The sequence below is a fragment of the Monodelphis domestica genome, chromosome 2 (assembly GCF_027887165.1).
Source record: "Monodelphis domestica isolate mMonDom1 chromosome 2, mMonDom1.pri, whole genome shotgun sequence".
Lineage (NCBI taxonomy): Eukaryota > Metazoa > Chordata > Mammalia > Didelphimorphia > Didelphidae > Monodelphis > Monodelphis domestica.
In genome coordinates, this window is record NC_077228.1 from 491,457,317 (window position 1) to 491,474,849 (window position 17,533).

At 38.9% G+C, this 17,533-nt stretch overlaps 1 protein-coding gene across 4 annotated transcripts in view; it reads right to left on the reverse strand.

The window, feature by feature from the left end:
• Positions 1 to 17,533, reverse strand: part of TBX15 (T-box transcription factor 15) — a 165,411-nt gene that overhangs the window by 84,317 nt on the left and 63,561 nt on the right. Inside the window, exon 1 of one of the 4 annotated variants that reach the window (XM_007485283.3) lies at positions 2,304 to 2,421. The exons of the other annotated variants lie outside the window; for them this stretch is intronic. The gene's annotated coding sequence lies outside the window, so the exon portion shown is untranslated. Of the gene's footprint in view, positions 1 to 2,303; positions 2,422 to 17,533 lie in introns of those variants that run through there. 4 annotated transcript variants of the gene reach the window in all.

The following is a 17,533-nucleotide window of genomic DNA, read 5'->3' on the forward strand; positions in this document are numbered from 1 at the left end:
ACAAAGAGTACGAGTCTTCATTTCCTAAGGCATGAGGGAAGGAACAAAAGTTATGAAATAGAGAGGAAAACAGCTGAGATAGTTCTAGCCTATTGCCTTCAATAACCAGGAGATGTGATGTTGCAAAATGGAGAATTCATCTGACTTGGTGATAAGAAGATTTCTATTCTAATCCTGAAATGGCCATTTATTAGCCTGTGACCATCCCACCTTTTAATTTTTTTTATTTTAATCTTGATCACCCTCATTTAAATCTTTCACAGTTTTCCCATCTGTAAAATGGGAACAAAAATAACACCTATCTCAAATGATATTGTTAAGATCAAATGAGATCAAGGGGGAAAGTGCTTTGCAAACCTTAGAGTGCTAAATAAATCTTAGCTATTGTTGCCTCAATGAAGTTAGAGGTGGGGTCAGCTGCCAAGCAAGCTGGGCAGGAGTATGGACAGGCACTAGAGAATACTGGGAAGGATGTGCAACAACCATTGCTGAGAATTCAGTAGTACACACAGCTGGTTGTAGAGAATATCAGAACACTCCTAGAGTCAGAAAGACCTGAGTTCTAGTCCTGTTTCCAATAAGTACTGGATATTTAACTATGGGTAAGTGTTTTAGCCTCTCAGCGCCCCTAAGTAACTATCTAAGACTATAATTTTCTAATTGACTGGATGGAGTTTCCCATACCCATGGAGTTACAAATCCAGATCAAAACTACTATAATTTCCAACAAATATTTGTGGTGTGCCCACCAAATGCAAATAGAAAGAAAGAGCTTATAAAGTCGTTTGGAAGATGACACCAATCTATGAAAAGTTAAATAGATATATAATAAATGGATATACTTAAAAGCTAACAGAATGGCTCTCATTACTCAGTCAAATAATTGGCCCCAAAGGTAATTACTGTAGGAGTCAGGAAAACAAAAGGCATACAATGGAGGATGTCCCTATACCGGGGGACTTCTGGGGTTACCATGTAAATCTTCTATAACTCAAACAGAAAACTCACTTCAGCCTTCTGCACACATATATTTTGACTAATAATTCAACTGGATACAGTAGAAAGTTCACATGATCACTTTCAGATAGCTTTTTCTGGGCGTCAGTGGGAAGAAAGCATAGTTTTGCATATTAGCAGACAATCTTCTCAAAGGAAACTATCGAAGTTCCATTAATGCCAATGTCCCATCCATGGTAAACATTGAGAGAGAAATAAGCCTTTCATCCTACAATAGTCAGCATTTATCTAGCGCCTTAAGCTTTGCAAAGCACTTTACACAGCTCATTTCACTGGATCTTCATAACAGCCCAGTGAGATAGGTGATACTACTAATCCTCTTTTGCGGAAGAGGAAACTGAGGCTGACAAAAGTTAAGCAAAGGGCTAAGTAAAGGTCATATAGCTAAGAAAGTGTCTGAGTCAGGATAGTCAAGATCAGGCTTCCTGATTCTAAGTGATCTATCCACCGTACCACTTAGTACAATTGAATGCTTTTTTTTAGAAAAAATTAAACAAAAGGAGAAAACAGGAGAGTAAAAGAAGGGAGAATTCAAGGATTTCTGGGACTACAAAGATTTCTCCCCAATGTACTCAAGGATAATGGTCCTAAATATGAAATCTATAGAATATTACTAGTTAGAGAGCCTCCTCCTTTAGAAAATATAACAACTAAAATTCAGAGGAGTCGAGTAATTTACTTATTCACACAATACGCAAGGCTCCTCCAGTTGTTTTATGGGCCAGCACAAAAGGCACAGGTCATCTCTGCTGGGTATCTAACCAAGTTTTCTAGCTCCTGGAGGGGGGGGGGGAAGGAGATGGGGTGAGTCTATGACTTTGTTACTGAAGAAAAAATGTTAACTCCAGCTGAAAAGCCTTGCCCCAATTGGACCCAGTAAGTTGATCCTCTCTCCTTCCTTCTCCCCACCCAACCTGCACAGAGAGACCACATATCCATTCTCTGACATCTCTCTCCCCACCTCCTATCTCACTTCAGCACAAAATGGTAAAGGTCAGGATGTCCAGAGTGAGGGGCATGAAGCCCAGGGGACGTTCATTTTTGGCGATAGCAGACAAGTGGGGATAAGCTGGCTTTTCCTCCTTCAAGTCATCCAAGCAATAAAAAGTTCCCAGATCCCTCCTGGAGGGTGGCTTTGTAGGGAAAGAATTTTAGGTAGGCATTCTCAAAGCCAACATGTTCTCTGTGTTCCTCTCCTTCGCTCCCCTTAGCTCCACCTGCTTCTCTCCTCAGTTAACCCCTCTGGAGAGAGGGACAACGAGAGCTTCTGCCCCATGCCTACCTACCTCGAGGAGACGGTGGCCTCCAAGTTCAGCCCAAGTTCCTTGAGTTCTTCAGAGGAGGACACCCTATAAACCCCTAGTGTAGTCATTCGACTTCTGGTGCCTTCTGAAGGAATCACGGCTGTCACTGAGACAGCACCGGTCCTGTGCCAAGCCTGCAAGGACTGCCCTCTGATATGGAGCTGCACTGTCCTTCCAAACCCACCCCCACCCCCTAAACCCCTCAGGCCCTGGGAAAGTGCTGGCACTGAGGCCGTGGCATTTAAACCCGCTGTCACAGATCCCACTCTGATCCCTTCGAGCTGGGCCAATTTAGCATTTGTCGGAGTGACCTGGCCTGAACTGTATTTAGAAACTTTAGGGATGATGCTGTCTCCTGGCTCCTCTCAGAGTAAAGGGAGATTTCCTGAGCCCCTGGGGCTGATTCAAGCAGTCCTCTTCCCCAGGAATGAGGGCCAGACTGGCTTTTCTCTAGTGGTCAGCTTCCTGCTCAGGTAGCATGACCTGGGCTGGTGTCCCTCTGTTGGAGACCTCTCCCAAGGAAGGGGGGACACATCTCTAGAAGGTTGAGGCTATTTATGAAGTTAGAGTTAAAGGGCAGAGGAAAGGAGGAATAAATGGGTAATCAGTGGGAAAATTAATCTCTGGAAGCCAACTACAGGCTTTGTTTATGACTGTCGGCTTTGTTACCAAGATAGAGTTTACTGGAAAACACTCAGGAAACACCTGCTGGGAGAACTCAGGCCCACATGCTGTTCCTGAGTAGCCAGGAAGAGCCCATCTTTGACCCTCCTCACAGGGTGACCATAGGCAACTCACTGAAATGCCTGGCATCATTATACATATCTGAAAGCTCTCTACCAGCCCTGGAAATAGTCGTGCTCATTCCATTACCTATTTATTCTGTTCGTACTTTTATTTTTACAAGTTGTCTCCCTCTTTATATAATGTCAGCTCTTTGAGGGCAGAGATGATTCCATTTCTGTCTCTGTAGCCCCAAGGCCAAAAACAGAGTAGGTGCTTAATAAATGTTTTGGGTATCATCTTCATAGGGACAAGTTTTAAAAGTCATTATTTTGGAAGGAACTATGATTTTGTTGTCATGGGTATTCCTTCCACCTCTACAGAGTTCCTTGAGAGATAGAGTTTATGACTTATTCTGGCCACATTGTTTTCTTAAATGTCCACTACAGACTCAACAATCTGATGATGAACTTCTCCCATTTAATTGGATCCTTGGACACCATATACATACACAGTCCAGTGCCAAACGCAAAGCCTTTACAGCTTAGTAGGACCTGCTTGTCTTTCTGCTTCATTTGTTAGTCATCAATAAATCATGCCACAATGAGGCATCATCAGAGAATTTAAGTGAAGGAGGTGAAAAAAAATTTTAATAGCATAATCATGGAGAAGAGTCTTTCTCTTTTTACAAAATGCTTATTGACAAATCCAGGAGGTCTTTTTGCAACATCGAAACTTTTGGCAATCTGGTAAAGTTGATGGACTCCTCAGAATAAAGTTTTTAAATTAAGGAAATGTTAGTTTTTAGTTAGAGGTTTATGAATGTAATTATGTACTTTTTCCCATCATAGTTCATTGATCCCCCAAAACCTATTCATGGATCTTGGGGACCCCAGATTAAGCTCCTCTGGTCTATCGGCTCAATTCCATTGTAACACACATGAAATGCAATTCACAAACATGGCTTCCCACCACCATCATCTTCTTGCTCTAGTGTCCCTGATCAGTCTAACAAACCTAGGATAGAACCTGGGCTGAGTCCCTCAGAGACACCCTGTCTCTTAAAAGGCAACATTGTTTAGCCTCTCCCCGGTTCTGGGCAAGAGCCCAACAGCTCAAAGAATGTGGTTTTAGGATTGTGGCATCTAATCCATTCAAGGATTATTTTCCCCCCTACTGCTCAAATGGGTGTGTTAATCATCACCTCCCTTTGTTCTGTAATAAATTCAGCTCTGGCTAATTCCAGGCTTCTCTGCATCACTGAAGTTTAAAGATGGCGTTTTGACAGGTCAGATACTTGGAATCAATGGACCACCAACCAGTCAAAAATCTTAAGTGGTTTGGAGAGCATGTGGAAGTAATCTTTCCAAAGAATTCACAAGTCTGTGAGATGGGGACTTATTGATGGCGTATGTGCCATTGTATACATTACAGTACAACTCTATAGATTTTATTCTGCCTATAATCAAAACTGATTCAACAACCAAACACATTTTAATCATTACACCAAGTGTAAAGCAAGAATTATCAGTAACAAATCGAATTACAATAAAATCCACCACAACATTTTTGAAGGAGCAAGAAAAGAATAGGCTAGGATGATAATTGTATCAAAGTAAATAGTTTTTTAATGCCTGTAATTGTCAATAGAATTAAAAATATAAATAAACAAATAAGTAAAACATAATCTTTTATGTGGTGTTTACTCTTCGAGAAGATCTCATCTAGTTATAAGGAGAGCCATGACCTGTGATTTCCAGTGCCAGGAACCCACAGATAAAGAAGTTGCTTCTACCAATACAAGTGAAGACTTTCTCTTCAACTTACACTCTTTGTAGATGGTTTCTTAAGACATCAAGAAGTGAAATGGCTTACCTTGGGTCACACAGTCAGTACATGTCAGATTCAGAACCCAAATCCAGGTTTTCCTGATTCCAAAGGATTTTTGTCTCTTTATTTACTAGTAATATACATATAGTCACTCATTATATGTAGTATAAATGTAGACGTTATATGTATATGTAAATAGGTATCGATTACCAATATATGTACATATCAATCATAGATATACATAGATAATGTAATAAGTATTTAATATCATGAGCATATACCTACTATGTGCTTGGAACTATGCCAGATGCTTTTTTTACAAATGGTATCTCATTCAATCTGAATGTTAAGTTATATCTGGAGTTTTTTTATTCAGTTTAGACCTGTGTTTTCATCAGTGGAGGGAACTCCCAGTGTGGAAGCATTCCCCTCCCCCACTCCATGTAATTCATTAATAATTATAAAAAATTATCTGGAACGCTTAAAGGTTAAGTGACTTGCCCATAGTGACCAAGTAAAATTAGAGGCAAAACTTGAACTTGAGCCTTCCTAATTGCAATGCCAACCATTTAGTTACTATATAATACTGCCTATTAGTTATTTAAATAGTATGTATAACTTAAATATTATATAACCCTGTATAGTTATAATAATTCAAATTCATATAGTACTTACAAATGTATGTTTTATTTGTTATTTCACTTTGCAATTCAATTTATTTCTAAATATCATAAGTAAGCTATTTAATTTTAATTATTAATTAATGTAGCTTCAAACTGTTTTATATCTAGTAATTTGAAATGCACTAAATATATTTACTGTTATAGGAACCCTTCATTAAATGTTTTGGGATAGTAAAGGATGTCTAACAATGAGTATGCTTTCACTCTAATGTATATTTTACATAAAGTCTAATTTTCAACTCTCAGATTTTCTCAAATTGAGGGGTGCTGGTATTTTTTACAACTGATTTTATTATAGTGCACAGAATGTTCAGGTAGTCATCTGGGTCATACCCAAGAAGATTTGAAAGGGCTCTTGGAGGTCATTTAATCCAGCCCCCTTATTTTGCAGATGGGGAAACTGGTTTTCAAAAAAGTTAGCAATTGACTCATAGTCACACAAATAGTAAATGATTGAATCAAAATCTGAACCCATATCCTTTGATTTTAATTTTAATGTCTTTAATGCACCAATATCAAGCTTCTGTTTCCAATGAACAAATTGTTCTATAAATATAAGTTGTTTTCTTTGTAAGAAGAAACATTAACTCTTTCCAAACAGTGGGCTAACATTGTAACCAAAATTTATACCACTTTTTTCCCAAAGATAGAATTTTTTTGTCTTATCTTACTTGTTTATTATGTGTTGTCTTGTTATATTAGTATGTCCTGTCTTTTGTTCATTCTTATCTCTTCTATTTTTTTAGATATTAAAATTTTATTAAATATCTAGCCAAGACTAGACAATTGACTCTAAAGCTTTTAAATCTGTCTCCCTCATGGAATATTTCAGTGGTATACAAATGTATATCAATATATTTTTCCTCATAGTTCCAAAGTCATAGCAAAATCATTGTAGTTTATTTGAAAAGACATACAGTCCCGCTGCCTCTATTTTATTACTAGGGACTCACTCTCAATGGTTCAAGACCACAGGAGTATCCTTCAGGGAGTAATGCTACCTAGTCAACCCAACCCACCCCAGTCCAAATTTTTCCCAGAATATTACTATAATTCCTATTCCTTTTTACATCTCTTCTGGTCTTAGGACCATAAAAATGGATCCTAAGCAATGCTTAAGATAGTTTAATAGTATTTTTCACTGTGGAAAGCTTGCCACTATCTACAAAAAATAAAACAAAAAACCACAGAATATTAGATCTGAAAGAAACAATCATCTAGCCCAACATTCTCATTTGACAGATGGGAAAAATGAGGGCAAGAAAGGGAACATCACTTATCCAAGATCACATAGGAATCAAGTTAGCATAGTCAAAAAGATTGTCTTTTGATAGCCTGCCCAATATTCTTTTTCACTATAATATATTACCTCCTTTCTGATTGGAGTTCATAGATATATATACCACTGATATTGTCCTCTCTCTCCACATCTATGTGAATTCATTCCAACACATTACCTATATTACTACCCAGCAACTAAGACCGCTTTACTAACATCTACATAAAGAAAAAATTGAGTAAACTCTCCATTTTCTGCCATCTTATAAATAGGAATGCATATTGTTGTAAAGGATGCATTATGATTTTTAAAAATATTTATTTCCCTTAACCATCATATTTCTTTTTGTAAAACTCAGTTATTTTTACATACAATTATCAGTGGTTCTATTCCTGTTTCTGACATGTATTTCAATGCTAGGAAGACATGGGTTTAAGTCTTGCTTCTAACATATACTGACAATATGACTGGAGCAAGTCCCTTCACTTCTTATAGCCCAAGATCTAAGCAACTATATAAATTTTGGAGAAGGTGTTGAGCTGAATTGGCAGAGGAAGTTTCCTCACCCAGGATTTCTTTTTGCCAATGATATTGCAAGCCCAGTCTCTAATTCTGATTTATTATTAATATCTTACTTATTATTAATATCTTAGGTTTAAATACTACTTTCATATACATCTTGATCTTCATAGTATGCTTCTGTGGTAAATAAAGCAAGAATTGTTATCCTAATTTTAAGGATGAGGAACAAAGTACAGAAAAATATGATTAAGAAAAAAACTACATTTGGTAGAAATCAGATCTTGTTCCTTGCTCTCATATCTTCCCTCAGTAGAATGTAAGCATATTGAGGGAAGATGTGGCTTCATTTTTGTTTTTGTATCCATAGCACTTGGCACAGTGCTAGATACCCAGGAAACATTTGTTAAATTGAGCCTCTCAGGGACTCATTTGCCTCACCTTTTAAATGGGAATGGAGTTTCATTGGCCTAAAAGAGGGACTAAAACGAATTGTTGCAGGTTCCTTCCAAGTTTAGCACACTTGAATCTTTCTCCTGAAACTCTTCCAAAAAACGAGACCTTAAACTCTAAGATACCAGCCAGTGGATAGAGATACTGGGACTGACATCCTTTTTTTGTTACCTCACAGTCTAATGCTCTGTCCACAAACCACCAGCCTGCTTTCTTTCCTGGTACTTGATTGCCTTAATTAACTATTATTTCTACATGTCTCCAGGACACATCTAACCAATGCTCATGATCGCTCATGACAACCAATAACCCAGGGCTATAATGGCAACCCCTTCTGCAATATCTAAGGGTGCTGGTGATTGTATTAGCAGCAGAGAGTCACTGCCTAGTAGAGATAATGCTTAATTATGTAGACCACCTCATTTCCCCATACTTTGAATGATCTGCTCAGGCATTTATACACCCCAATTGTATGATCACAAACCCCAGGGCAGAGGCTGATGAATCAAAAGTTTCTCAAAATTTGTTAGTCCTTTTGAAGCAATTGTTCCTTTGCCCACAATCAATGGCCACAGACTTTGCTCCAACCCAATGCTATTATGGTGACCTTCACTTACAAGACCCAAACCCAATGATGCCCAATTATGTTATATATATACATATATATATATATATATATATATATATATATATATAAAGTCAAGATGCTCAGATTTAAGTAAAACAACTGACCACCTCTTGGAGAGTTTGAACTTCCTTATCCAGGGATCAAACTATCCACAAAGCAAAAAAGTATTTATGAGATGATAGAATATTTTTTTAGAACTGGAATGAAACTTAGAGATCTTATCTCATCTCCTCCCATTTTTTAAAGATAAGGAAACTGAAGCCTAAGGAAGAGAAGAGGTCTACCAATTAATTAATCAATTCAATCTGAAGGAGTTTGCAATCTAATGGAGAAGTTAAAAGGCAAACAAATATTTACAAAGTAAGCTATATACCGAATAAATGATAATAACTAATGGAGGGAAGGCACTGTGATTAAGAAGAATTAGGGAAGGTTTTGTTTAGAAGATTGGATTTTCCTTGGAACTTAAAGGAAGCCAAGGAGGTCCACAGCCAGAGAGGAGGAGAGAGAATGTTCCAGACATGAGGGACCACCAGAGGGAAAAGATGGAAAGTCTTATTCATGGAGCAGCCAGAAGATCAGTGGTCACTGGATTGAAGCTATGTGTTGTAGAGTAAGATGTTAGAAGACTAGAAGGAGGTTAAGTTATGAAGGGTTTTGAATGTCAAACAGAGCACTTCATATTTGTACCTATAGGCAAATGGGAGCCACTGGAATTTATTGGTTGATCTTAAACAGTCTTTTTTTTTCATTGAAAATTTTTATTTAATTAATTAATTTGGAATATTTTTCCATGGTTCCATGATTCATGTTCTTTCCCTCCCCTCCTCTCCCTTCCCACCCCCCGTAGCTGACGCACAATTCCACTGGGTTTTACTTGTGTCATTGATCAAGACCTATTTCCATAGTATTGATAATTGCACCAGGATGATCATTAAACAGTCTTAATACATCACTACAACCACCTCAAATCTACAGCTCCAGAATGGGACTCAGAGTAGAACACAGAGAATCTCAATTCCTAAAGATTCCTCAGTAAGGCCGCCATGTTCAGACCAACAGAATGGTCCCACTTACCTGCTTTAAAAGGAAGAAAAAGTCCCATTGCCTGTGCTAGAATTCACATTCCAGGTTCCAAGTGGCCTAGATAGGCCAAAGCTGCCAGCTAGGCCACAAATCTCTCCCCTCCAGCAATAAGGTCACCATGTTAGCAGCCTTGCCCTACTCTGGAACAGTTGCTGTTGCACAGAAGAACTAATGTCTTCATCAGTATCTCCGCTATTTCACACTTCATTTCCTCCCCAACTCTTGGATGAAAATCATCTAGTCCTGGTGATTTACTTTATGGCAGTTTCTTTTAAGTTGGTTGGCTTCTCTGGGAATGCCACGCCAGCACTTTCCGGGCTCCAGCTGAGGGGACGCATGCCGTATTTAAATATCAACCCAGGGCTGAATCCCACACGAAAACCAAGGGTCTGGCAGAGGCTGGATTTAAGACTCATGGGGTTCACTGGCCATGTTGGCTGAGGCGTGAGGAGGAAGGAATTTTGCCAAGCCCTGAAGCCTCAGTCTAGGATAAACAAGGGAAGAAGCAGCTTGCTGCAGGGGAAAGATAACTGACTTCAGAGTAAGAAGACATCAGGTAAACTGAGATTGAACCCCAATTCTGCCCCATTTGCTACCTAAAGGGTAAATGTCTGGGAATTACTTAATCCCTGGGGGACTCAGCATCAATTATTTAATATTTGTGAGCCTCAGTTTTCTCATCTGAAAAATGAGTATAATAAAATCTATATTATAGAAAGTCATGCCCTCTCTTTCCTCATCTATTAAATTAGGGAGTCGGGACTCGATAATAATAATTGACATTTATATAAAACTTTATGAAGAGTTAGGGAATAAATATAGCTAACTTTTCCTCCCAGGGTAGATAGGTACCTCCTTTGCAACTTAGCATGTTACAGTATTGCCTTGAACATTCAGGGGTAACATGAATCTCCTGGAGCTTTATAATCAGTGTTAAGTGAGAGGCAGGAATTGAACCAAGGTCTTCCTGGCTTTGAAGCTAGCTCTCTCTGTCCACGAGACCAAACTGCCTCTCATTTCAATTAAATTTCATAACAAACCAGTGAAGTAAACACTATAGATTTTATTATACTCATTTTTCAGATGAGAAAACTGAGGCTCACAAATATTAAATGATTGATGCTGAGTCCCCCAGGGATTAAGTAAGGATTTAAATATAGGACTTTTAATTCTAATCCAAAACTCTTTCCATCATAACATATTAATGTGATAAAAATTTACTCCTGGAAATTTGGTGGGCCAGGTCTTGGGAATTAGGTTTTTCTGGTTATTCTCATGTCTGTATCTTTGTACACATTTGTAGCATTCCCAGGTAGGGGTGTTTGTGCAAAAGAAAGGAAACTGATATTTTGTTTGTCCATTTTTTTTCCTCAAATCTCAATATTCTTGGGGGCAGCTGGGTGGCTCAGTATACTGAGAGTCAGATCTAGAGATGGGAGGTCCTAGGTTCAAATCTGGCCTCAGAAACTTCCTAGCTGTGTGACCCTGGGCAAGTCACTTGACCATCATTGCCTAACCCTTACCTCTCTTCTGCCTCAGAGTTAATACACAGTATTGATTGCAAGACAGAAGGTAAGGATTTTTATAAAAAATAAATCTCAATATTCTTGCCTCTTGGGTCTAGAATTAGAGAAGACACCCTTACTCCTTCCTTCCTCTTCCATTATCCTAGAATCACCTCTCAATAAAGGAATATCTACTGGTCTGCCATAACCTCTCCTCTCAGATCCAATCACTTAAAAGGACAGAATGGAAAAATCAAAGATAAAGTAATGCACTTTGAATCAGAAAGACGTGTTCCAATCTTGGCTCATTCATTTACCAACTCTATGACCCTAGACAAGTCACCAACCTCTCTGAGCCTCAGTTGCCATATCAGTAAAATGAGAATGATAATAGCACTTATCTCACTCGTTTGTTGTGAGAATCAAATGAGCTAGTGTATGTAAAAAATACTTGGCAAGTCTTAAAAAGGCATATGAACTATGATTAGTATTATCATTAACTCCCTCTGATGAATCACATCAATCTTTAAACTTCTCTGTGCCTCTGCTTCTCCATCCTAAAAAGAGGAGGAATGTCACTGTCCCACAATTCTCTCCTTCTCTCCCAGGGGTCATCTCTATAAGACTCTGTTGAGTAATGTGAACTAATTATAAAGTGGTTATAAATCAGGGCTAATAATTTTTAAGAGAAAAAAAGAGGAAAAAAAAGAGAAAGATGGTGAATGTGGTAGACTGCTACCTGGTGGAGTCAGAGACCAATGCATAAAGGACAAAGCTAGATGATGAGGAGATGTGGCCAGCTGACTTCGAGGGCATGCCTTTCCACCCATATGTGGTCAAAAGGTTGACAGAGGGGACTCGTGATCCTAAACATTGCTAGGTCACTGACACACCACTAGTCACTGAAGCCAAAATAGCCAGTGGCAAATTAAAAATGGCTACTTATGACCTCTGGGGTATCCCAGAATGCAAATGTCCTTGCAGAGAGTCCTGTCAGAGGGACTAGAAGTCCACATGACCTGTTTTTATACTGCATCAAATTTTAACATTTAAACAATACCATCACATGTGTCACATTCTGAGCCCATCAAGCAGCGAGCGGCAAAGCCACAATCCCCAGCTGCCAAACATGAAACAAATGATGAAACCACACATATTGTAGTGAGATCTATAAAACAACCTCTCTACCCCACATCTGCTTTACAGAAGAGAAAATCTAAGCCCCTGCCCTATTGCCGTATCCCACGAGTAAGAGCACACCATCAATCCTGAACGACTATGAATAAGGGTTAGATAGACCAACCTGGGAGATGGCGTCCACAAAGTTAGATTGTCTTGATAAAGGTCATAGTACTAAGCTCTCCTCCACCGTCACTCTCACCATTGCCATCACCACCACCAAGCACTGATTCAGTGTTTTCTAAACACCAGAGTATAAAAAGACAAAACTAAAAACAATCCCTGTTCTCAAATAGCTCCCATTCTACTAGGAAGATACAGCACACAAACAGACATGTATATGTGTGAATACACATGTGTTTTATATGTACATATTTGCATTGTATATTTATATACATACATGTGTATACGTATGTGTGGACAGATAGACAGACAGATTGATAGACAGACAGACAGACAGACAGACAGATAGATAGATAGATAGATAGATAGATAGATAGATAGATAGATAGATAGATGGATGGATAGATGGCTAGAAAGATGGATAGATGATAGGTAGATAGATAGATAGATAGATAGATAGATAGATAGATAGATAGATAGATAGATAGATGGATGGATGGATGGATGGATGGAAAGATAGATGGATAGATAGATAGATAGATAGATAGATAAATAGATAGATAACACATAATAATTTGACCCAAAAAAAGACAAAATTGTAAACCAATAGGAAAACTAACTCTAGGCAATAGAAAAAAATCATTTATGTGTGCCAAGCCAACAAAAGAGCAAAAAAAATCCTTTTTTGTCCATATTCTTATCATGTAACTCTGAGGCAAGAGAGAAAATCAGCTAATTTTTTTCTAAAATATTAAACTCATGGTTTTGTTAAAGTTTGTATAATAAAGGGATAATAAAGGTCTTTGTAGTCTGATAGCAAGGAATGTGTCTTCTACTTCCTCTTTGGGAAGTAGATATACAATCAATCTTGATTTACTATCAAGGGCAAGAAAAATTGCTAAAGAATCACAGAGTAAGAGAAAAATGAGGGTCAAGTTTATCTTGAGGTTATGAGAAAGACTGAATCTTGCCAGATTGCTAGTGAGAAGTGGCCTGTAAGACAGAAAAATGGCTATTCTGTGGTTGGGAGAGAAGCTGACCGGGAGTTTTTCTTTGGCCAATGAAGTCTTACCAGGGACCTCAGAAGACAAGAAGGCATGGCCCTCTTATTTATCTGAAACTCAGCTATCTCTGAGTAAAGAAAAACAATGCCCAGGAAACCACCAGAAGAAGTCTGGCTTATCCAAGGGCCTTCAGGCTTTGAAGGAATGGAACATCCCAACCTTGGTTTGAGCCAGACCTCAGTTCTGGCTTCCAATTGGGAAAAAGAAAGATGGCAGGTGGCCAAAGGAAAAGGAAGGCAGGAGTGGGGGCAGGAGTAGGTGGTTATATTTGGGTTTGTTTGTTTTCTTAAACACTAACCCAATCCTGACTTTTCTAGGTCTCCCAAACCAGGCCTCTGATTAGAGAAAAGCAAATTGACAGGATCACTTTGCAAGACTCAGATGTGCCTTACTGACTGATTCATAAACATCATTAAGTCCTTTACTCCTTCTTTCCACAACAATGGTAAATTCAATGCCCTTGCTCTCAGTAAGATCAGAGCACACTTAATATTCATTCACACTGACTAAAATATGTGTAGATAAAGTAATGATCCTGTCAAAACTGCAAACCAACATCACATTAGCAAGTTGTGATGCAGAGAGCATTGAACTTGAAGTCCAAAAGTCCTGATTTTCTATTCCAATGACTTTGGGTCCCATCACTACACCTCTCTCAGCCTCAGTTTCCTTTTCTGTAAAATGCAGGACTTAGAATAGATCATCTCTAAATTCTCCTACAGTGCTAACATAATTGTAGATATTATTCCCTTCCCATAATTCAATGAGTCAGGTTGGAAAGGGAACAGGAAAGAAAACAGAGGTGACACGGTGACATTATATTGCAAGCTCTTTGAGGACAAGGACTATCTTTTGCTTTTGTATCCCTGGCACTTAGCACAGTGCACTTAACAAATGTTTATTGACTGAACAATTGATGTGATACAGTAGAAAGAATCCTGGATTTTGGAGACATAAGACTCCAAATCCTAGCTCTTCCCCTTACTAACTTTGGAATGCTGGATGAGTCATTCAATCCTCTCTGGACCCCATCTCTAAAATGAGGCATTAACTAGAACAGTAGTGTCAAACTCATATAGAAATGGGAGCCACTAAAGCTAAGGATCCCTGCGGACTGCACATTGACATCGCTTTAAAACTGAGTGTTATCTATGTTTTATTAATTTTTAGTTAGTTGAACTATTTCCCAATTACATTTTAATCTGATCCAGCTGAACTTGGAAGTGTTGTATTTGACACCTTTGGATGAAGTCACCTCTCAAATCCTAAAGAGACTATAAAACCTTTAAACTAAGGCTTATATAAATAAAAATATAAAAGTTTATGACTAAGACTGTACTTGGAAATCAATACTACAAAGAAGAAGGAATCTCAAATCTTTCAATAAACTCCAATGGCTCCCTAGCACCACCAGCACCAAATAAAATCCTCTGCTTGACAAAAATCTTTTCATAGCCTGCCCTCCGCTTTCCAGTCTTTTTATACCACACACATACCTACTCTGAGATCCAATGACAATGGTCACCTCACTGTTCCTTGAAGGGGGGAATCCTTTTACCAGCTATGCACATTTTTCTACCTAACCTCCATGATAGAATGTTGTCCCTTATCAGCTCCCCTCCCTGGCTTCTTTCAAGTCCCAGCTAAAATCTAACCTACAGAAAATCATCCCCAATCTTTCCTCTTGATTCTAATGCCTGCCCTTATGCTGATGACTTCCAATTTATCAAACAACTGAATCAAGGATCAGATATGTGGCCATTCTCTCATTTCCAGTGATAGTAAATACAAAAAAATAAATTAAGACCAAAGCATGAGGTAGCTCTGATAACCCCTGGCCTGCCCCAGGACAGTAAAAGTCAGAGACCATCGATTTGGGGTCACGTCTTGTCCTCCTGTGGAGGAACAAAGGAACTGATTGGGCATGATATCATCCAATTTGTTGCCCAACAGCATGATGGCAGAATGGAGTAATCAAGTAAATCCACTTGTGTCAGGCAATAGATATCCTAATGTAGTCACTCAAAAAAGCCAACCAACCTACCCCATGCTGACTCCCAACAAGCATGTATTTATGCTGAGAAGGGATGACCAAAAATAGAGTTCTGAAGCTCTTACAGCAAGATCTGACATTGAAACTTAAGGCAGGTGTAGTTAGCCTCCCAGCAAACTTCAGAGACAGGAAATATTGCTAGGATTAAAAGCCCAGTTCTGATTCAGCTCATCTAAGGAAGGGGATTTCTCCAAGTCACAGTGCTGCTTCTCTCACCCCAAGGGCATAAATGGGACAAGGCTAGAGATGGTACCCAAAAACAATCACTCAGTAAGACTCCAAAGTCTACCAAACACAGCTGTAGCTAGGAAAGTGGATTTGGGACCAAGGACATCAACCCCTCCACAAATGGACCCATCAGGCTTGAAAGTGAGAAGACTTATTCTAGGACTTTTATATTTAAAAGGAGGTTCAAGGGGCATCAACCATGCTCTTGTCCAAGGTCAGAGGCAGCATTCACCTATCACAAGAAAAATGTTCATGCCATCATGAGCAGCCTTACATACAGGCAGAAAAGGGGGCCATTCATATAGTATAATTTGAGGTGCTCCAGAAAGATACCCTTACTCAGCAACATATCCTCCACAATCTTGCTAGAGAGCCTGAAAAGTAATTTTTTAAAAGAATCATTCTGGACCAAATCTGGCCTCAGACACTTCCTAGATGTGTGAACCTGGGCAAGTCACTTAACCCCTATTCCCTAGCCTTTACCACTCTTCTGCCTTGAAACCAATACACAGTATGGATTCTAAGACAGAAGGTAAGATTAAGAGCTTTTGTTTATGAAGGCCATCATTATTAGTATTTACCATATCAGAAACTAAAATGTCTTAACACTACTATAAGAATTCTTTTGACCCTGTGAATCTTCTGAAAGGATCTCAGGGGTCCCGGGGTGTTCCTAGACTTCAAAAACCACTATTCTGAGGCCAGAAGTTCCAGAGGATGGACCAACCTTCACTGGTAAAAGAAGTTCCTTGCTGGGAACTCCCTACACCAATAAGCTTACAAGTCCAGTCCCTGTCCTATAAGGAAGGTCATCCTAACAAATACAGCTTTCTAATCATTAATAGGCTGCCTTGGGAGTTTCCTATAATTAGAGTTAACTCTTTCCTCACCTGTACTTCTTAGAATTCCAGCTTCCTTCAAAGCCCAGCTCAGCATCATGTCCTATAGAAGGCATTTCCTGATTCATAAGTTCTCTTCCCTCCACTCCACTGTACAACTCTCACTTAGTACTATATTTATGATGTGGCCCAGTGGACAGGGCACAGGACCTAGAACTAAAACTCTGAGTTTGAATCACAACTCTGGACCTCTGTCACCTCAAAAAAGTCCCTTAATCTCTTGGAGTCTCAGTTTCCTCTTTTGTAAAATTTAAAGACTTAGACTATATGTTCCCTGAAACAGAATAAGTGCTTTAAATTCTTAATTACCTTCTCCTTTTCCCTCTTCTCCCTTTTATGTTTCATTATCAGCTGTGGTTAGCCAACAATTAGATAAGAACAAGATAGGAGCCTGGAGGAGGTCTGTGATAGGACTCAAAAGTGCAAAAATCCGGAAGGAGAAATTAATGAGTGTCAAAGGTAAACTATGCCCACTTTGCAATTGAAGTGCGGTGGCCCTTCTGCATCATTGCCTTTAATGTAACAATTAACCCATGGAAAAGAACAAGACAGAATAAACAGCTTTGCCATGAAAGTGTTTCCCTGTGCTAGGGTTACAGAAGAGTCCCACCATAGAGACACCATGGAGAAGTAAGGGGGGGGCTTATCTACAGATGCCACCACATACTCTTCTTTGCACACCTGGGACAAATATAACAATACCTATATGAATGATGGGGTGGGGTGCAGTGATCTGGCCACTTAAAATATCCTGGACCTCTAGGTACAAAAGAGAATGTCAGTTGACCAGTCAAAGATGGCTGGATGAACTCAATGAAGATTTATTTCTCATCTATAAAAATATTATCTATAAAACACACCATCCTTTCAGCCAGCATTTACAGAATTATCTTCCTAATATAAAAATCTTCTGAAATCTTATCTGACTATTTCATCTGTCTTGGGGGCAAAAGCAATTAT